This window comes from Rhinolophus sinicus, chromosome 16 (assembly GCF_057876585.1).
Source record: "Rhinolophus sinicus isolate RSI-liver-muscle chromosome 16, RSI-T2T, whole genome shotgun sequence".
NCBI lineage: Eukaryota > Metazoa > Chordata > Mammalia > Chiroptera > Rhinolophidae > Rhinolophus > Rhinolophus sinicus.
The window spans coordinates 105,255,923-105,275,249 of NC_142516.1; the positions used below are offsets into that span (position 1 = coordinate 105,255,923).

Here is a 19,327-nt window from a genome sequence, read left to right on the forward strand (position 1 = left end):
ATAGCCTTCATGCAAGTAGCAACTGGCTTAAATGGTACCCAATAAAAAGTAGGGAGATGTATAAATTCCCATACAACTCTAAACTTGATCTGTTTAAAGAGTTTTACATGAAGAATCCTAGTCATAGCTCCAATTCTTCTAAAGTCAAAAAGTATTTCTAGAAATTCCAGGGGGCTGCACAAGCATAAAACCATATTGTGCCAAATGAATTTTCATTCTGGCTCTGACCTCTGCAAACTGAAATAGAGCCAAACAGCTGATAAATACAACCAGGGCTTCCTAATGAGGTAAAGATCTCCTGAAGCTCCTTCCTACTCATCCTTGACACAGACCTCTAAAAATAGCAAAGAAAGGCAAGCTCAAGACCAAGGTCTTTTTCTGGCTCCAGCACCCACCACAGCACCTCTAAAGCGATCCTCAGAGCTTGAGCATACTTAGCCAGGCCTCAGTTTCCACCATCCAGGAAGATTTTCCCCAACAGCACCAATTTGGATGCCCCAAGTATCACACCACATAATCAATAAGCTTTAAACACCATCAGGACAGGCTGTTCCCTGCACAGCCAGACTCCTGGAATAACATCTGAATGTTCCGAAAATTGTGCATGCATGGGTGTGTATGTGTGTGCACACACATCTGCATATGTGTGTGTGTGTATTGGTGGGAACAGGCAAAGGATTTGGGAGAGGGTAAAAACTAATACATAAACATGTTAAAACATATTTGTTTCAAATGGTATAAAAGGGTACAGAAAAGTAAGTCTCCTTACCCTCTCTTCTAGACCCTCTCCACAAAGGCAACCACTGTTCGTAGCTTTAATTCCTTCCAGAGATAGTGTATACTTACATAAGCATTATATGTATATGTATGCGGAAGCTTTCCTCTCCAACTGAACAGAACACCTTGGAATTATTCTATATTAGAACATGTAGACCTACTTCACTTCTTTTCAATGCTACCACAGAGCATTCTACTACATTGAGTTAACAATTTACCTGTTTCCACTGAGAGACATTTAAGTCATTTCTGGTCTTTTGCTAATACAAACAATACTGCAATTATTGTTTGCTTATATTATTGTATATACATGGCTTTTTGTGTACATACATTTCTAAGATAAACTCCTAAAAATGGAATTTCCAGGTCAAAGTCCAATAGCTATTTTACCTTTAATAGCTATTTCAAATTGTCCTCTACTGAAGTAGTACCAATGCAGAAAATAATCATCAATGTATGGCAGCAGCTGTGTAGCCACAACCTTACTACAAGGATATTACCGTGGGGTCTCAGTTTTGTTTAAACTTGAATTTTCTTATGATGAGTGAGCTTGCGCATCATTTTTAGAAGTAATCACAATAACAGCAACAATAACAAATAACACTTCATAAGCACTATGCACCAAGCATTGTTCTAAATATTTTACATTTACTATTTCATTTAATCCTCACTTTACAGACAAGGAAACAGGCAAAAAGATATTAAGAATGTTCTGAAGGATATCTGGTTTCCCTCTGGGAAGACTGGTTATGGCAGCAGCTTCTAGGGCCTTATTCCACTAGCTTTTAAGTTGCCCCTGACACCTGTGCACATGGGAGACTGCGCTTCTCAGACCACCTGCAACTGAAAATGTCATATGATTATTAGCCTCTGTCCATCACGAAATAACTTCCAGTCAAGATGGTGGCGTAGGTAAATGCTGTGCTTGCCTCCTCCCATGATCACATCAAAATTACAACTAAATTATAGAACAATCACCCTGGAGAACCATCTGAAGTCCAGCTGAATGAACTCCTATAACTAAGGATATAAAGAAGAAGACACTTAGTCTGAGAGGAGCGGTGAGACAAAAAACAGGCTGGTTCCACATACATGTGTAGTGACTGAAAATCAGAAGGAACATCTCAGTGCAAAGGACCCCCTGAGGAGTGAGGGGTCCCAGCCCCACACTAGGCGCCCCAGCCCAGAGCACCAGTGCTGGAAAGAGAAGTCCCCACAGCATCTGGCTGTGAAAATCAGTGAGGATTCTGGCCAGGTGAGACGGAGGGCTGCTGGAAGCCCAGGTGTCCTCTACAGGGTCCAAGCACAGACCCACTATCTCACAAACACTTGCCCTAAGTTCCAGCGAAGTACCAGCAGCTTGAAAGGTACCAGGGACATATGGAGAGAAACTGAACTGTGTGGCTTCAGAGCGAAGGCTGGAGGGGCAGCCAGGGAGAAAATGAATTGTGTGGCTTCGGGGCAAGTGCTAGAGGGGCAACCACAATTGTTCATGTGTTGAGCCCTCCTCCCACACAGCCAGCAGGTGCAGGTGGGCACCAAATGTGAATCTGCATCAACCTAGTGAACACCTCGCCCTACTTTGGTGACCCCGACGCCCTGACACACCCAACTCAAGACCACTAAGCCTCTTTCAGTGGCCGTTCATCACAGGCAGTCAGCCTCAGACCGAACTGCAGAATTTCTTAAAAATTCTCAAAGGTCCACAGACGCCACACAGGCAGTGGCTATCCTTGATGTACCCTGGGCCCTTGCTGAGTGGCCCCAGACCTAGCACTGATGCTAAATCTGAATCTGCATAAACCTCATGAACATCATTTGCCCCACCTTGGTGCCTCCCCGTAACCCCGCACCACCCAACTTGCACACCGCCTCAGCCTCTTTCAGCAGCTGTTCCTCATAGGTAGCTGGCTACAGCCAGTGCTGCAGACTTTCCTAAAAACTTTAAAAGGTCTGCAGGCCCCAGGCAATCCACAGTTGGCCTCGGCATGCCCTGTGCCTCTTGCTGAGAGGCCCCAGGCCCAGCACTGGTAGCAGCCTGCCTTGGTTCACTGTGTGGCCTCTCCCACATGCCTCCAGGAGTAGCACAGGCAGCGACCAACCATGAATCACTTTGTAGCTCCTACCAGGTTGCTCTGGGCAGGGTAAGGCAGTGGCTGCACCAGAGCCCCTCCCAAGAGGTTGCAGAACGAATATACCCAGTGGCCAGCTTCAGACCACAACAGAACACTACTCAATTAGCTCCATAAAAGGCACACACAAAGGGTGGTCTCAGCAGGCACCTGAGCCCCACTGGGGCAAATTCTACTCTGTGGGGTCAGTCCCTGAACAGCAGCTTGTCCACTGTAGTTGTGGCCAGTCCTCACAGCCAGTCAGCCTAAGGGTCAACACTACCTACAGGTGTGCCAACAGCAACCAAGGCTCTACTAAAACGGGAGGGCACACACAACTCACACAAGGGACACTCCTGGAGCACCCAGCTCAAGTGACCAGGAAGACTGTGCCACTGGGCCCCACAGGACCTACTACATAAGGCCAACTTACTGAGACTGGAAGACATAGCAGATCTACCTAATACATAGAAACAAATACAGAGAGGTACTCAAAATGAGGAGACAAACATGTTCCAAATGAGAGAACAAAACTCCAGAAAAAGAACTAAACAAAAGGGAGGCAAGCAATCTACCAGATACGGAGTTCAAAACACTGGTTGTAAGGATGCTCAATGAACTTAGTGGAAGAATAAATTAACTCAGTGAGAACTTCAACAAGGAGATAGTAAACATAAAAACGGACACAGAAACCATTAAAAAGAACCAGTCAGAAATGAAGAATACACTGGAAGGAATCAAGAGCAGACCAGGTGAAGCAGAGGACTGAATTAGTAATTTAAAAAAGGAGGTAGTGGAAAACAACCAATCAGAGCAGTAAGAAAAAAAAGAGCATAGTTTAAGTGACATCTGGAACAACAGCAAGGGTAACAACATTGACATCATATAGGTACCAGAAGGAGAACAGACAGAGCAAGGGACTGAAAATCTATTTGGAAAAATAATGTCTTAAAACATCCTTAACTTGGGGCAGGAAATAGACATACAAGTCCAGGAAGTGCACAGAGTCCCCAACAAGATGAACCTAAAGATGCTCACATGAAGACACATCAAAATTAAAATGCCAAAGGTTAAAGATAAAGAGAGAATGTTAAAAGTAGTGAAAGAAAAGCAGTTAACTACAAGGGAGCTCCCATAAGACTGTCAGCTAATTATTTCTCATCAGAAATATTCCAGGCTAGAACGGATTGCCATGTAATATTCAAAGTTATGAAAAGCAAGGACCTACAACCAAGACTACCCAGGAAGGTTATCATTTAGAATTGAAAGAGAGATAAAGAGCTTCCACAACAAGAAAAAGCTGAAGGAGTTCATCACTACCAAATCAGTATTACAAGAAATGTCAAAGGGACTTCTTTAAGAAGAGAAGAAAGATCATAAATATGAATACTAAAATGGCAATGACTACACACCTATCAATAATCACTGTAAATGTAAATACATTAAATGCTCCAATCAAAAGACATATTGTAGGTGAATGAAGAACAAAACAAGACCCATATATATGCTATCTAGAAGAGACCCACTTCAGATAAAAAGACATACACAGACTGAAAGTAAAGGGATGGAAAAAGATATTTCATGCAAATGGAAACAAACAAAAAAATCTGGGGTAGCAATACTTATACCAGACAAAATAGACTTTAAAACAAAGGTTACAACAACAGACAAAAAAGTACATTTCATAATGTTAAAGGCATCAATCCAAAAAGAGGATACAACCCTTATAAACATTTACACCACCCAATGTAGGAGCACTGAACTATATAAAGCAAATATTGACGGACATAAAGGGAGAGATCAACACAATAGTCATTATAGGGAATTTTAACACTGCCATTGACATCAATGGATAGATCATTCAGACAGAAGATCAACAAGGAAACAGCGGCCTCAAATAACAAATTGCAGCACATGGACTTAATTGATATTTTTAGGACATTTCACCCCAAAACAGCAGAACACATTTTTCTCAAGTGTACACAGAACATATTCCAGGATAGACCGCATATTAGGCCATAAAAAAAAGTCTCAATAAATACAAGAAGACTGAAACCATATCTAGCATCTTCTCCAGTAACAATGGTATGAAATTAGAAACCACTTACAAGAAAAAAACTGAAAAACACACTGACATGAAATCTAAATAACAAGCTATTAAACAATGAATGGATTAACAATAAGATCAAAGAAGAAATAAAAAAATACCTTGAGATAAATGAAAATGAAAACACAATTATCCCAAATCTATAAGACACAGCCAAAGCAGTTCTAACAGGGAAATTCATAGCAATACAGCCCTACTTCAAAAAAACCAAAACAAAACAAGAAAAACCTCAAATAATCTAACCTTACACCTAAAGGACTAGAAACAGAAAAACAAAGCCCAAACAGTGTAGAAAGAAGAAAATAATAAAGATGAAAGCAGAAATAAATGAAATAGTCTAAAAAATAATACAAAAGATCAATGAAACTAAGAAGTGTTCTTTGAAAAGATAAATAAAATTGATAAATCTTTAACAAGACTCATCAGGAAGACACAGTAAATAAAATCATAAAAGAAAGCAGAGACAACTGACATCCCAGAAATACAACGGATAATAAGAAAATACTAATAACCATTACATGCAACAAACAGGACAGTCTGAAAGAAATGGATAAATTTCTACAAACATATAATTTTCCAAAACTGAGTCAAGAAGAAAACAGAAAATCTGAACAGACCAATAACTACAAATGAAATTGATTTGGTAATCAAAGGACTCCCAACAAACAAGTCTTGCAGTGGATGGCTTCACAGGTAAATTTTACCAAACATTCAAAGAAGAATTAACAGCTATCCTTCACAAACTATACCAAAAAACTCAGAGGAAAGGCTCTCAAGCTAATTTCATGAAGCCAGCACTACCATGATTCCAAAACCAGAAAAAGATATCACAAAAAAAGAAAATTATAGGCCAATATCCCTAATGAAAATAAATACAAAAATATTCAACTAATATTAGCAAACTGAATTCAGCAATACATTAAAAAGATCATACACCATGATCAAGTGTAATTTATTCCTGGGATACAAGGTTGTTCAACTATCCACAAATCAATTAATGTGATATACCACATAAACAAAATGAAGGATAAAAAAATCATATGACCTAAACAAACAAACAAAACAGAAACAAACGTATAGATACAGAGAACATTTTGATAGCTGCCAGATAGGAGAGGGGTAGGGGGGTGAGTGAAAAGGGGGAAGGGATTAAGAATTACAAATTGATTGTTACACAGTAGGGTGTAGATTATAGCATAAGGAATATAGTCAATAATATTGTAATATTGTATGGTATCAGATGGGTACTAGATTTATTGGGGTGATAGGTGGGAGGGGTTTGGGAAGCAGGGTGAAAAAGTGAAGGGATTAAGAAGTACAAATTGGTAGTTACAAAACAGTCATGGGGATGTAAAGTAAAGCATAGGGAATATAATCAATAATATGGTAATAATTATGCATAGTGCTAGGTGGGTACTAGACTAGTCAAGGGGATCACTTCTTAAATTATACAAATGCCTAACCACTGTGCTGTATACCTGAAATAAATATAAAATAATATTGAATGTCAACTGTAATTGAAAATTTAAAAAAAAGGGGGAAAGGTGAAGGGGAATAAGAGTTTCAAATTTCCAGGTATAAAACAAATAAATCATGGGGATGTAATGAACAGCCTAGGGAATATAGTCAATAATATTGTGATAGCATGGTACAGTGTCAAATGGTTGCTGGACTTATCATGATGATCATTTGTTTGGGCATATAAATGTTGAATAACTATAGTATATACCTGCAATTAATATAATATTGTATGTTAGCTATATTTCAATGTAGAATCTAAAAATCTTTTTTAAAATCATATGGTCTGACCTCACACCTGTCAGAATGGCTATCATCAATAAATCAACAAGCAACTGTTGGTGAGGATGTGAAGAAAAGGGAACCCTTGTGTATTGTTGGTGGGATTGCAAATTGATGCAGTTACTATGGAAAAGAGTTTGGCGGTTCTTCAAGAAGTTAAAAATAGAACTACCTTATGACCCAGAAATTCCACTTCTGGGTATTTATCCAAAGCTATCCAAAATATGAATTCAAAAAGACATATGCACCCCTATGTTCATTGCAGTATTATTTACAATAGCCAAGAAATGGAAGCAACCTAGCTGTCCATCAATAGACAACTGGATAAAGAAGATGTGGTACATAGATACAATGGAGTATTACTTGGCCATAAAAAAATTAAATCTTACCATTTGTGACAACACGGATAGACTTAGAGGATATTACTCTAAGTGAAATAAATCAGACAGAGAGCGACAAATGCCATATGATCTCACTTATATGTAGAATCTAAAAAACAATATAAGTAAACAAACAGAACAGAAACTTACTCATAGATACAGAGAACAAACTGATGGTTGCCAAATGGAAGGGCAGTTCAGGGGCTGGGTGAAATAGGTGAAGGGATTAAAAAGTACAAATTGGCAGTTACAAAATAGTCACGGGGATGTTAAGTACAGCACAGAGAATATAGTCAATGATATGGTAATAACTATGCATAATGCCAGGTGGGTACTAGACTTATGGGGGATCACTTTGTAAGTTACATAAATGTCTAACTACTACTGTGTTTCCCCAAAAATAAGACCTAGCCAGACCATCAGCTCTAATGGGTCTTTTGGAGCAAAAATTAATATAAGACTCAGTATGATATGATATGATATGATATGATATGATATGATATATGATATAATATATGATATAAGACCTGGTCTTATCTTAAAATAAGACCAGGTCTTATATTAATTTTTGCTCCAAAAGACACATTAGATCTAATAGTCCAGCTAGGTCTTACTTTGGGGGAAACACGGTATGCTGTACACCCACAACTAATATAATATTGAATGTCAACTGTAACTGAAAAATACAAATAAATAATAAAAAAATAGAATTTGCTCAAACTAGCACGTGGCAGAGTCAGGACCTGAAGCTACGCACTCCAGAGCCACCATGTGCATCCTTCATGTTTAAGAGCTCATGTGTCATCCTTTTACATAAAGTCCCTATTTTTTTGTAGTAGACTGTTCTTCTTTTCTTTGTTCTTCATTTATGTGTTCATTGTATGATAAGGTTATCTTACATGCTTTTAAAAGTAACAAAATGATGTCCCCCAAATGGCCTGCCTTGTGCCTCTTACAAGACAGACAAGGAGTCACAAGAAGTGAAACAGTGTAAATCTCTATAAAGTAGATAAATTCCAAGGAAATCCAGAAGAACATTTTCCTAGAATACCGTATCAAAGTCTGTCTTTAAAACTTAATATTTTATGTAATATACAATTGTTTTAATAGAGGGAAAGGGGTAAATTAATTAAATTAGCCCAAAATAAGTCACCATCTTTAAAATTACAACACAAAGGGATATTACCCTTCAAAAATCATACACTTTCCTGACAGCAGGGCAATTATTCTGAAATTACTAATCAGTTATAGGCAACTTTGCCCCCTGGGTTTCGTAATCTACTGAAAAATCAAGCTAATTTTCATAAGGATGGCTTATTATATGAACTGACTTTACCCATGCTAAATTACTTGAAGCTTTATTTTACAAGATATTTCTCCAACAACTTGTAATTTAAGAGTCAATATAAAAACCAGGTTATATATCTTCCATGTCCACACCCATCATAAAAGCAGAAAGCATCACCGATTGCAAGGCCCAAAGTCCTGAGGCCAGTGTTTTAATCCAAGGTTTACTTTTAATCAATCACTGTGACATGTCACTTACCTTTCTGAGCCTGGGTTTCTCAAAAGTATGTTCTGTAAAAATTTGTAATTTGATGTTCAAGATGAAGAAGCTATGGGGGATTTGTGAAAGCATGAAAACAAGGGCAATAATGTTAGCCTCGCCACTAATTACTCCGAGCAACACAAGCAAATAAAGAGCAGGAAGGAACTAACAATGCTCAAGAACCTACTTTGTTGTAGACACTGTGTTAGGTAGCTTCACATACACTATTTCATTTACTCTTCACAATGCTCTTATAAGGAAGAGACCATAATCCATTCTTAGCAGCAGATGAGGAATGAGGCTCAAAGTTGAAATGACTTTCCAAGGTCACAGAGCAATAAATGGCACAGTCAGAATTCAACCCCCACCCTAATTCTTCTTACAGAGAAAATCAGTCCTAGCCCTTTAATGGCTAACCTTCTCCAACATTACTTCCTATTGACTTTATCTTCTCTCAGACGAGTACACCAGCACCTGTTTTTTAAAGTGTTTCAAATATAAAAAGCACGTCCCAAAAAGCATTCCCCACTATGCCTCTGTCTAAATTTGCCTGGTTAAACCCTGTGAATGTCATTCATTCCTTCATTCTTCCAAAAGCCACTGGGAGGAAGGCCCTGGAGACCAAATGTGACCTTTGTCCTCAGAGAGCTCACAAGACAGCACAAGGTACATCCCTGGGCTACAGACTGCAAAGGCACACAATACGTTCTTCATTAGCCTGTGCTTAACCCCGGCAGCTAATGACATGAACAGGGTACCCTCAGAATTCAGACAAGGTTCTCCCACAGATGACATGTTCTTTCTTTGTATTGTTTAAATAAATTCCAAATTTTTATAACACTTTGTGACCCAAAAATAAATATTTTAAATGAAAAGTTTAGTTATTTGAATGATGTTTACCCCCTAAGTAGTTAAAAGTTTTAAGAGGTATTCTTGGCTTAAATTCAAAACCTATGGTGGCAGAGTGTTTCCAGAAAATTTGTAAAATGAATTATTAACATAAAATTAAATGTAGAAAGTGGGAATGTAAGAAGATACAGCCAATGTGGAAAACATTACCACCGTTCCTAAAACAATTAAACATAAAACTAGCATGTGAGCTAGCAATTCCTCTTCTGGTGTATACACCCAAAGGCATTGAAAGCAGGGACTCAAACATACAGTTGTACGTCAATGTTCACAGCATCGTTATTCACAAGAGCCAAACGGTGGAAAATCCAAATATCTATCGATAGCTGCATGGATAAACAAAAGCTGGTATCTACAAACAACAGAATATTATTTGGCCTTAACAATGATATTCTGACACGTTACAACAGGGAGAAACCTGATGACATTATGCTAAGGGAAATGACCCAGACACATAAGGACAAAAATTGTATGAGTCCACTTATATGAGGTACCTAGACTAGTCAAATTGATACAGACAGAAAGTAGAATGGTGGTTGCCAGGGGCGGGGGCGGGGGGTGAGTATGGGGAGTTAGTGTGCAATGCATAGAGTTTCAGTTTGGGATGATGAAAAGGTTCTGGGGATGGATAACAGTGGCAGCTGCACAATAATGGGAATGTACTTAATGTCACTAAACGATGTACTTAGAAACAGTTAAAATGGTTATTTTTATGTTATGTATATTTTACCATAATTAACAAAAATCAAATTATGATCCTTATTATCAAACCTGCATTAATAAACTCATAGATATATTTTTAAAATTAAATATAGAAGAGTTTCAGTCCTAAAAAATATTTATTTAAAAGTACATTCACAATTAATTCTGTCTGTCTTGAGAAAGCAAGTGCACATTATGGAAATTCTGAATGGAACATTTCTAAAAGAAATAAAGCCTTCTTGGAACTGTCAGCACATATAGCAATTCAAACTTGACAAAGTAATTGCTATAATGACCAGTCCTTTTAGGGTTTGACTGATAATCATAAAAAATGAATGGTAATTTGCCTGTCAGTTATATTAAATACTTACTTCTGAAGTACTTCAATAAGATAGTGATTTTTTTTGCAACTTTTTTTTTTATTTAGGAAATACTTTATTTTATTTAGGAAATACTTTCTCATAAATAGCATTGATATGTTCAACCTGAATTATCACTCATGGTGCATTCATTAACGAATGAATCAATGATTTTTGTTTGTTTGTTTGTTTGTTCGTTTTGCTACATGGAGATAAAGAGTAGGAGAATAGAAAAGAGAAATGCAAGCAGAGGTTAGAAAGAGTTTAACATCCTCAGAGGATAACATGCCGATCCACTTGGATCTCAGTCTTTTCTTTAGCACTTGAATATATATCTTATATTCATTCCCACAGACTTTCTTCTGTGCCCATTAGTACTATAAAGCAATGGCCCCATTCCCTGGGACAGCTCTTCCTGGGGACTGGCACTGTCCTTCTGAGATCTCGTGGCAGGGGGAAGGAAGGGTTCCTTTATTTCACACTCCGAAAGCATATTCATTCAAGAGGATAAACACAGACCTTCCAATTTTAGAAATCTACATTTAGAACTGGAAGCTGAAGGAGTAATGTAGCAAGCAATCTTTTGATTCCTCTAAGAGCACGTTTATTTTCCTTTCCCCAAGGAGCTCAGCATTTAACGGAGGGTGGGGGAAGGTTTTTTTTTACTGATTTAGCAAAAATGCATTTGAATATGTTTACAGAATTTAAAAAACAACAGGAAATAGAGAAAATAGTACAGGAAACCTTTGTTTTTTATGAAATAATAGTCTCCATATTAAACAATATTAGAAATTTGGGGTTGACTTATAAACACAGGGCTTCCTCACAGACCTCACCCGCCCCACCCCCCATCCATTCTAACAGGAATGTACGTGGCACAAAGGAGACTGATGCCACCGAGGGGACTTTATCTCCAGACATGTTTTGTGCCGACCTAAAAGCTTGCTAAGAAAAAGACGTCAAAATAGAGGGAGCAACCCTGCAGAACTGGTTAGCACCAAAAGTCTGACTCTTCTGGTGTCATTCTTGGGGCACGAAGTGAGATTGTATCATTCTTTATCAGGGAAGCTGATAGTCTCACAGAAAACAGGAAGGACTCTGAATGCTGGAACAATCCATTTTAAATGACCAATGTGTTCTTCAGCATAAAGCTCTAATAGGAGTTTCTCTATTTTCATAAACTGGATGGGTGATGATTTTAGCTATCAGTTTAAGTTGCTAAGCTGCCTCACAATAGGAATTTATTTAATGAGCTATTGATAAAATCTAAAATGCCTTATAAAAAGGAATAATGTGAACAAAATAACAGCACATTAATGCTTTTTCTGATGATGACCCCACATACCAAGAATGCTGGAATGCTGGAGGAAATCGTAAAGAACTGCACAATCATGGTCCCCACCCCTGAGGAGCTTAAGGCCTAATAGAAAGTCGGATCCTAGTAAGTGGAAACCTAGAATGCAAATGTAAGTGGCATAACTGAACAAATGATGGGATGCAACATGCAAATATACAGTCCATGTGATATATGTTAATAAGTAAATGGAAAAAAAATTATGTGCACAACAGTTACAACTATATAAAAATTATATATCCCAGAAAGTTGTTACATGAAATCCGAGATATCAAATTCTCAGTATTCTAGCAGATGATAAAATGTAAGCATTTCCTCAGTTTCCTGCAGGAAAAAGTGTTTTTCATAGCCTTCTTCCTTTTTCACCAATGGAAGTTCCTATTTGAGAACACAAGACTTAAGGGTGTGGCCATCTTTTCTCTATTTTTGAATACATTTTACTTCAATTATAGGAAAACTTTCAAATAGAGTTCTAGGGTTTTAGGTACAACTTTTGGGGTACAACTTTACAACGTGTTATGTCATATATCTATGCTACAGCAAAAGCAATTCAAAAAACCTCTCAGGTTACAGAAGAGCCAAATGTTACTCTTACCAATTGCTTCCATACTTATTCTGATGAGCTTTTTGAGACTGAGCAGATGCTACACCACTGATTGAGACACCAAATGTATTATTTCCCAGGTCCAGACAAGCCTATGATACAATTCTTTAATTCTTTGTATAAATACCCACTTTAAAACTATCTCACCCATTCTACAGCATAAGCACTGAAAAGAAGCAAAGTTTCAGAGATTTCTGAGAAATGTTACTGCCCCCGCTGCTACAACTGTCATCCATTTCTCTTTCCTGCAAGCCAACCACACTACAAGAATGAAAGGGAAAGAAACAATGTCCCGAATACCTGACAAATTCTACAAAGGAGCGCTGAGAATGGAACATTCTCCAAAAGAGTTTATGCCATCCTTCACAAACACGCAGCTGTACACGTGACATGGTAATCCGACTTCCATTTAAAAAACAGCATGACTGCTCTTAGAATTTCCTAACACTCACAGTGACTGCCCCTTTGCCTCATTAGTTTTGTTCAAATTCATCACTCATTTAAGAGGACAACTGTCGCTTCCCAATTGCCAGTAAGTCACATGACTTGAAACACAATTTGCAATCATGGCCTCTGGAAGCAATTCTTTGCTTCATCCAAGGAGCTGCCTTCATTTCATTGCACAGAAGCTTTAAGCAATTCTAGGACACAGGGAACCTGGCAGCTCATTGTAAGTGAAGAAATAATTCTACTGAAGCCATGAATGAGCTCAGGTTAGAAAAGTCAACAACCCAAATGGCAGCAGTGGGAGCAGCAAAATAAATAAATAAATAAATAAATAAATAAATAAATAAATAAATAAATAACACATCCAGGGTTTGTGAATCTGTGACCTTTTAAAAGGATTGCTTTTATGAGATATTTTTATTTTCAAAAGGAAACCAGGGAAAAAACAGAAAAAAAACATGATTCAAAATAATTTTCTTCCAGTTTTGTTCTTTGTTGCACCAAACATACAGACTTCACAAAAAGACCACAACAAAAATAGATGGGTCAACAGGTTAAAGAAATGGATTGAACCCAATAATACTTCATCTTATTTTTCTAATGAGTCCAAGGCTGGAATGGAGGGGCCCAAGTTCAAATCCACTTATGATATCATGAATCTTTTCTACACGGACATCTCCAAAGGGATTTTATCTACTCGTCTCCACTGTATGAAAAGTACCAGCTGTACCCTGTGATGGCCTAAAGCCAAACTAAAATTCCAGCAATGGACAGCAGAACCATAATGTAATCGTTCAATAAATGTCTACCCCATGTCCTCTTGGTACAAAGGACACAGAGCCAACACCACTACCACCCGAACCCCCATCAGAACTCACTTGGGGTCAGGAGGTCTAGACACGTAAGCAGACACTCACCAGTGTGGCCAGTGCTCTGATGCTGAGGTTCGGGTGCTGCGGAAGCAGCAGATCTGGGAAGTGTTCCTATCTGAAAAGAATAGGCACCTAGAATAGTGAACATATATATGCCAGGTAAAGGTCTGGAGGAGGAACTGAAAGAAATTCCACATGGCTGCAGCCCAAACACAGACTTTATCCTAAGAGCAACACAGAATCACTGAAGGATCTTAAGCCGGGAAGCGGCATGATCAAAATGTATGTCTATTAAAGATTATTTTGGCTGAATGTAGAGACTAGATGGGGATGAAGGAGTTCTCAGAGGGAGCCTAAGGGGGCTGTCTGTGGTGAGCCAGGAAAGAAAGAGTGGAAGCCTGTGCCAGGGAAATGGAGAAAAGTGGACAAGAGGCTGCTGTAACCAGCTGAATGGGAGGAGAGGAGCTGGACACGGGGAAGGCAGAGCCACGGACGGCACAAGATACTCAGCGTAGTGACTGAGTGATCTGTAACGCTCCTCACTACCAGAGAACACAGTGAGTTTCAGGGGGAGGTGAGGAATTATATTCTGCACATTTTAAATTTAGCTACCTGTGGGATATCAAAGTAGATCTGTCCAACAGATAGATCGATAAAGCTGAAGATCAAGAAAGAGATCTGGACTGGAGATTGGGAAACAGGGCATGAGATCACCCGGGGAAAAGTATTAGGAGTAAAAAGAAAAGATCTTGGACGGAACTCTAAGAAATTCCAACAGCAAAGCAACATAGAAGAGGCTGGGAAGGAACAGGCAGAGCAGGAAGGAAACCAGAAGAATAGTGTCATGGAAGCCTAGGGACATGAGCATCACACAAAGGAGGCAATGTCACGGTCAAATGCTCCCGAGAGACCAAACAAGGTAAGGACTGAGAAATGTCCACTGGATTTGGAAGAATTACGGGCAACCTTAACAGAAGCGTTTCAGGGAGGTTGTGGGTGGATAAGGCCAGGCTGCAGAAGGCTGAGGAGAGTGGAAACGTGCAGAAGAGGAAACGAGGATCAACAACTTATTCAAGAAGTTTGACTGTGGAGGGAAAAAGTGAAAGAGGGTAGTAATTGTAAATTGGGCTGGAGCAGAAAGATGTATTTTGGGTGCTCTTTTTATTTTAAACATGTTAGACATGTGAAAATGTTTAAATTTTAATGGGAAGGAGCCAGTAGAGAGAAAGAGGAGAGAACCGAATTAAATGAGATTTATGAGAAAGTAACAAGGAATGGGACGTGAAGCAGAGGTGTAGATAAGCTGGGGGGAGAGGGGGTCTTCCATGAAAACACAAGAGAAGGAACAGATAGATATGGATGAAAGGGAGTTTAATGCCTGGGGAGGCATTCTCTCTCTCTCTCTCTCTCTCTCTCTCTCTCTCTCTCTCTCTCTCTCCAGTCTGCTAAGTAAGTCTGCATTTTTTGTTTCTATCAACAATTTAGAGGGTTCCAATTTCTCCGTATCTTCACCAGCACTTACTATTATCTGTCTTTTTTACTATAGGCATCCTAGGGGGTGTAAATTCGTATCTCACAGTGGTTTGATTTGCATTTGGGCATATTCTCTTCGGAGGTCACCTATGTCTGCGCGTGAAGAAAGACAGAAAGCTTCCTGAGAAGCTCTTCCTAAGAGTAAGAGCGGAGGCAGCAATAGAAAATGGAGTGGAGGAACAACAACAAAAAGGTGGAGACGTCTGAAGCAGCCACCAGAGAGGATGAGAAAGAGCACTGATCAGGGAAACCTAAAGAGATGCTGAGACAGCCCAGTGGAAGTTGCGAAACCGTAAGTCTATTAAGGTACCCTACCCACCTGACCTCGTGTGAGATTTTCTTCTCCAGGAAAGAGTTTTAAAACAACAACAAAAAAACTGATTTAACCAGAATTGGAATCGGAAGCTGCTCAGAGGATTTCCTCATTTAAAGGTAATGACAGAAGTGCTCCTAAAAAATCCATCGTTTGTGTGTTTAAAATCCTGCAACATGCACATCAGAAATGACAGTTTGCATAAGATTCAATCTCCTTGACCTTTGAGAACAAAGCACATGTGTTCACTACAGCAGATCTTACATTACTGTTAATTACTGTACTGTAATTACTTAACAAGTAATTACGTAAGCTACAATCATCAGGTGCTAAATTAAATGACAAACTGCAATAAACACTACACAGCTGTCATTTCAATAATGGGTAATTCCTTTAAAACACGTCAGATGACCACATCACAAAGTGTTAGCTTAAGACTGATAATAACAATCATATATACAAATAACCAATTACATAGAAGAAAATGATTTTTGACTTAATCAGTAACCTTACAGAAAATGAGAGATAGCCAGTCTGGTTTAATTAATTCAATTAAGTGCATCCCTATGTAATAATACTTAATCATTAAAACATGCTACTGCATACCAGTTTTGTGCTCAGGGAATCACATCTTGGGACTGACTTACACGTGAGCCAGATTTACACCAAGGGTTTTTATGGCTAGTTAGTTTCAGTTATCTTTTGCCGAGTAACATAACATCCCAAAACTCAGTGGCTTAAAATAATACCATGTTTCCCCGAAAATAATACATAACCACAAAATAAGCCCTAGCATGATTTTTCAGGACACTCGTAATATAAAATAAGCCCTACCATATTTCCCCAAAAATAAGACCGGGTCTTATATGTATTTTTGCTCCAAAAGATGCATTAGGGCTTATTTTATATTACGAGCATCCTGAAAAATCATACTAGTGCGTATTTTCCGGTTAGGTCTTATTTTCGGGGAAACACGGTATCAATTTATTTCTCTCAATTGTGTTTTGACTGGACTCAGCTGGGGTTACTCAAGAGATCACAGGTACTGGGGGAGCTTAACCAAGGCTGAAACAGGCCTCGCTCACATATCTAGGCCATGCCAGGCGGTCTCATTCTCCACCTAGTTTAATCCAAGCCTCTCTACATGCTGGTTGGCTTCCAAGAGAGTGAAAGCTAAAGCTGCCATGCCTCTTAAAAACTATGCCCAGAACTGGCACATCACTTATGTCACAATTTATTGGTCAAAGCAAGTCACAAGGCCAGCCTAGATTCAAATGGAGTACAAATAGACTCCATCTCTTAATGGGAGAGGTGGCAGTCAAGTCCAGGGCTGGGAAGAAATGCTGGCAGTCACCTTGGGAAACCCTCTACCATAGCTATAAACAATATTACTGGAAGTTTCTGCTACCACTTGAGTTCAGCACTGAAGCACTAAAGAGAAGATAGGTTTTGTCTATTTTCAAAACTAGAACTTTCCCTTAAGCATTGAAAAGAGTGTCTTGGCAAAAATTTTGTCCCCGTGGAATGCTAATCTTAAAAAAAACAAGGAATTGCAGCTTTCCATCTGGAGTTGTAGGACAGAGACACCATCCTTCAGGAATGGTCTTAGTCTTCCCCGGATGGGACTCCTCACTTCCTGATAAGTCATTTCACACTTTACATTTTATTATCAATGTATGAATATGATCTCATTTTTTTTAAAGTGTACCTAACACTGTTTGAAAAACTACAGAGGTATCCCCAACTATTTGAACTCTTGCTACCCAAACTATAAACTCAATAATCAAATAGATTTGGCTAAGTTCTTCAATACTCAAATTTTTGTTATGGGTTCTCCTAGACTCAGGAATAAGCTAGATTTGGATATTACAGTATCTCTTACAATCTGAAATCCCACTATCTAAATACAGCAACCCAGTAAACATATAGTAAAAAGGACTTACACCCCAAAATATTAACTGTTATTTTTAGATGGTATAATCACAGGTAACGTACATTCTTCCTTATGCTTCATATTTTCTATTTTCTTTCATTCTTTCCTTGCAAAATGAAAAAAATAAATCTATACTGTGGACTTAATGTACTTGGAAATTTTTAAAAATTAAGTTCATATTGTGGGTCAAACACATAATTGATTTAGATCATTATTTGATTAACTGACCTCCTCTAGGGAGTCTCTTCTGGCTAAATGCAGACAACATTCAACATATACCTCCTGTGCATTCCTCAACATGTACACAATATGAAATATATTTAGATTTTTTCAAACCACAGAATATTTTTTTAAATGTGTCCTAATGCCCTGCCTACACTCTAGACTCCTTGAGGGTCCAAAGCTTGCTTCCCACGCATGACTTATTATTTAATGTAGTACACACAGAAGGAACAGTATAATAATAAAGTCTCTGACTTCCCTTCAGTTTAATCATTGCTCCTCTGACTTTACAATAAAGGAGGATAATGTCTCAGACTTTCCACCTTGAGTTGCTGATCATTAAGATGGAGCAAAGGTCTTGCTGAAACTTACAGGCACTCTTTAATTTTAAAAATGTTAAAGTTTTTTAACGCTGAAAACGATAGCTTTGGTTTTTATGGCTGTTTTCTGATGCTCCCATAACTTGATCATTTGAATCACATACAAAAATCACTGTGGAAAAAATCTTTTTCATGACTAATATCCTTCCTCTTCAAGAGCAACAGACTAGGGTAGACTGTCTAGAAGTATTAATAAAAAGACTGGTACCCACACAATGGATTAAAAGATATCCATTCCACATATTAATTGCTATATTAATAGCATCTAAATATAGTTACATACTAAACCCTGAAAGCAGTTCAAAGACGTGAAATTCACCCAGAGTTCACTTCAAATGGACTTTCTAAAGTTTAAAGCACACTATAAACTACCATCAGGGTTAAATCATTTTTCCATTCCTTTCGGCATCATATACCTTGACGTTTTGATGTTATGATCCCACAATGCACACCAGTTTCAGAAACTCAGTTTTTGGCCTCAAAGGCTATAATCCCCTGCCCCCCTCAAAGAATAGGCCAAAGCAATGATCTGGGTTTTTTAAAAAGCATTATTATAATAACTGCTTTATGAAACTGTAATTCCCAGCTGCAAAGAGATCTGCAAATGACTTCAGTGTCTCGCATGCAAGTAAATACAAACAAAAAGCCACTTACGAAAGCAGAACACAGCGTGCCTCGATTGTTCTCTTAAATTATATAGAGCAAGTGGTTTATCCGAGGCAGGACAAGAGAAATGTCATTTCACTCAGTTCACCACACGCCTGGATAAAGGTCCCTACTAAGTGAATAGTCCTTTGTGGAGTCCGTGTTGTGGGGGAAAGAGAAACAGTGAAGAATACGGTTTATAGCACCATTAGCCTCCCCTCCAGAGGCGAAAGAGGAGATGCTAAGATCTTGGGCAGGGCCAAGTGAGAATGGGGGGACGGGGGTGTCTCTCAGCAAAACAACACCGAGAGCAGCGACAGACTTCAGCTA

At 38.6% G+C, this 19,327-nt stretch overlaps 1 protein-coding gene across 6 annotated transcripts in view; it reads right to left on the reverse strand.

Moving 5' to 3' along the window:
- RCBTB1 (RCC1 and BTB domain containing protein 1) overlaps positions 1-19,327 on the reverse strand; it is a 49,519-nt gene that overhangs the window by 29,768 nt on the left and 424 nt on the right. For 2 of the 6 annotated variants that reach the window (XM_074329931.2, XM_019748028.3), the window contains exon 1: positions 19,007-19,138. The exons of the other annotated variants lie outside the window; for them this stretch is intronic. The gene's annotated coding sequence lies outside the window, so the exon portion shown is untranslated. Of the gene's footprint in view, positions 1-19,006; positions 19,139-19,327 lie in introns of those variants that run through there. 6 annotated transcript variants of the gene reach the window in all.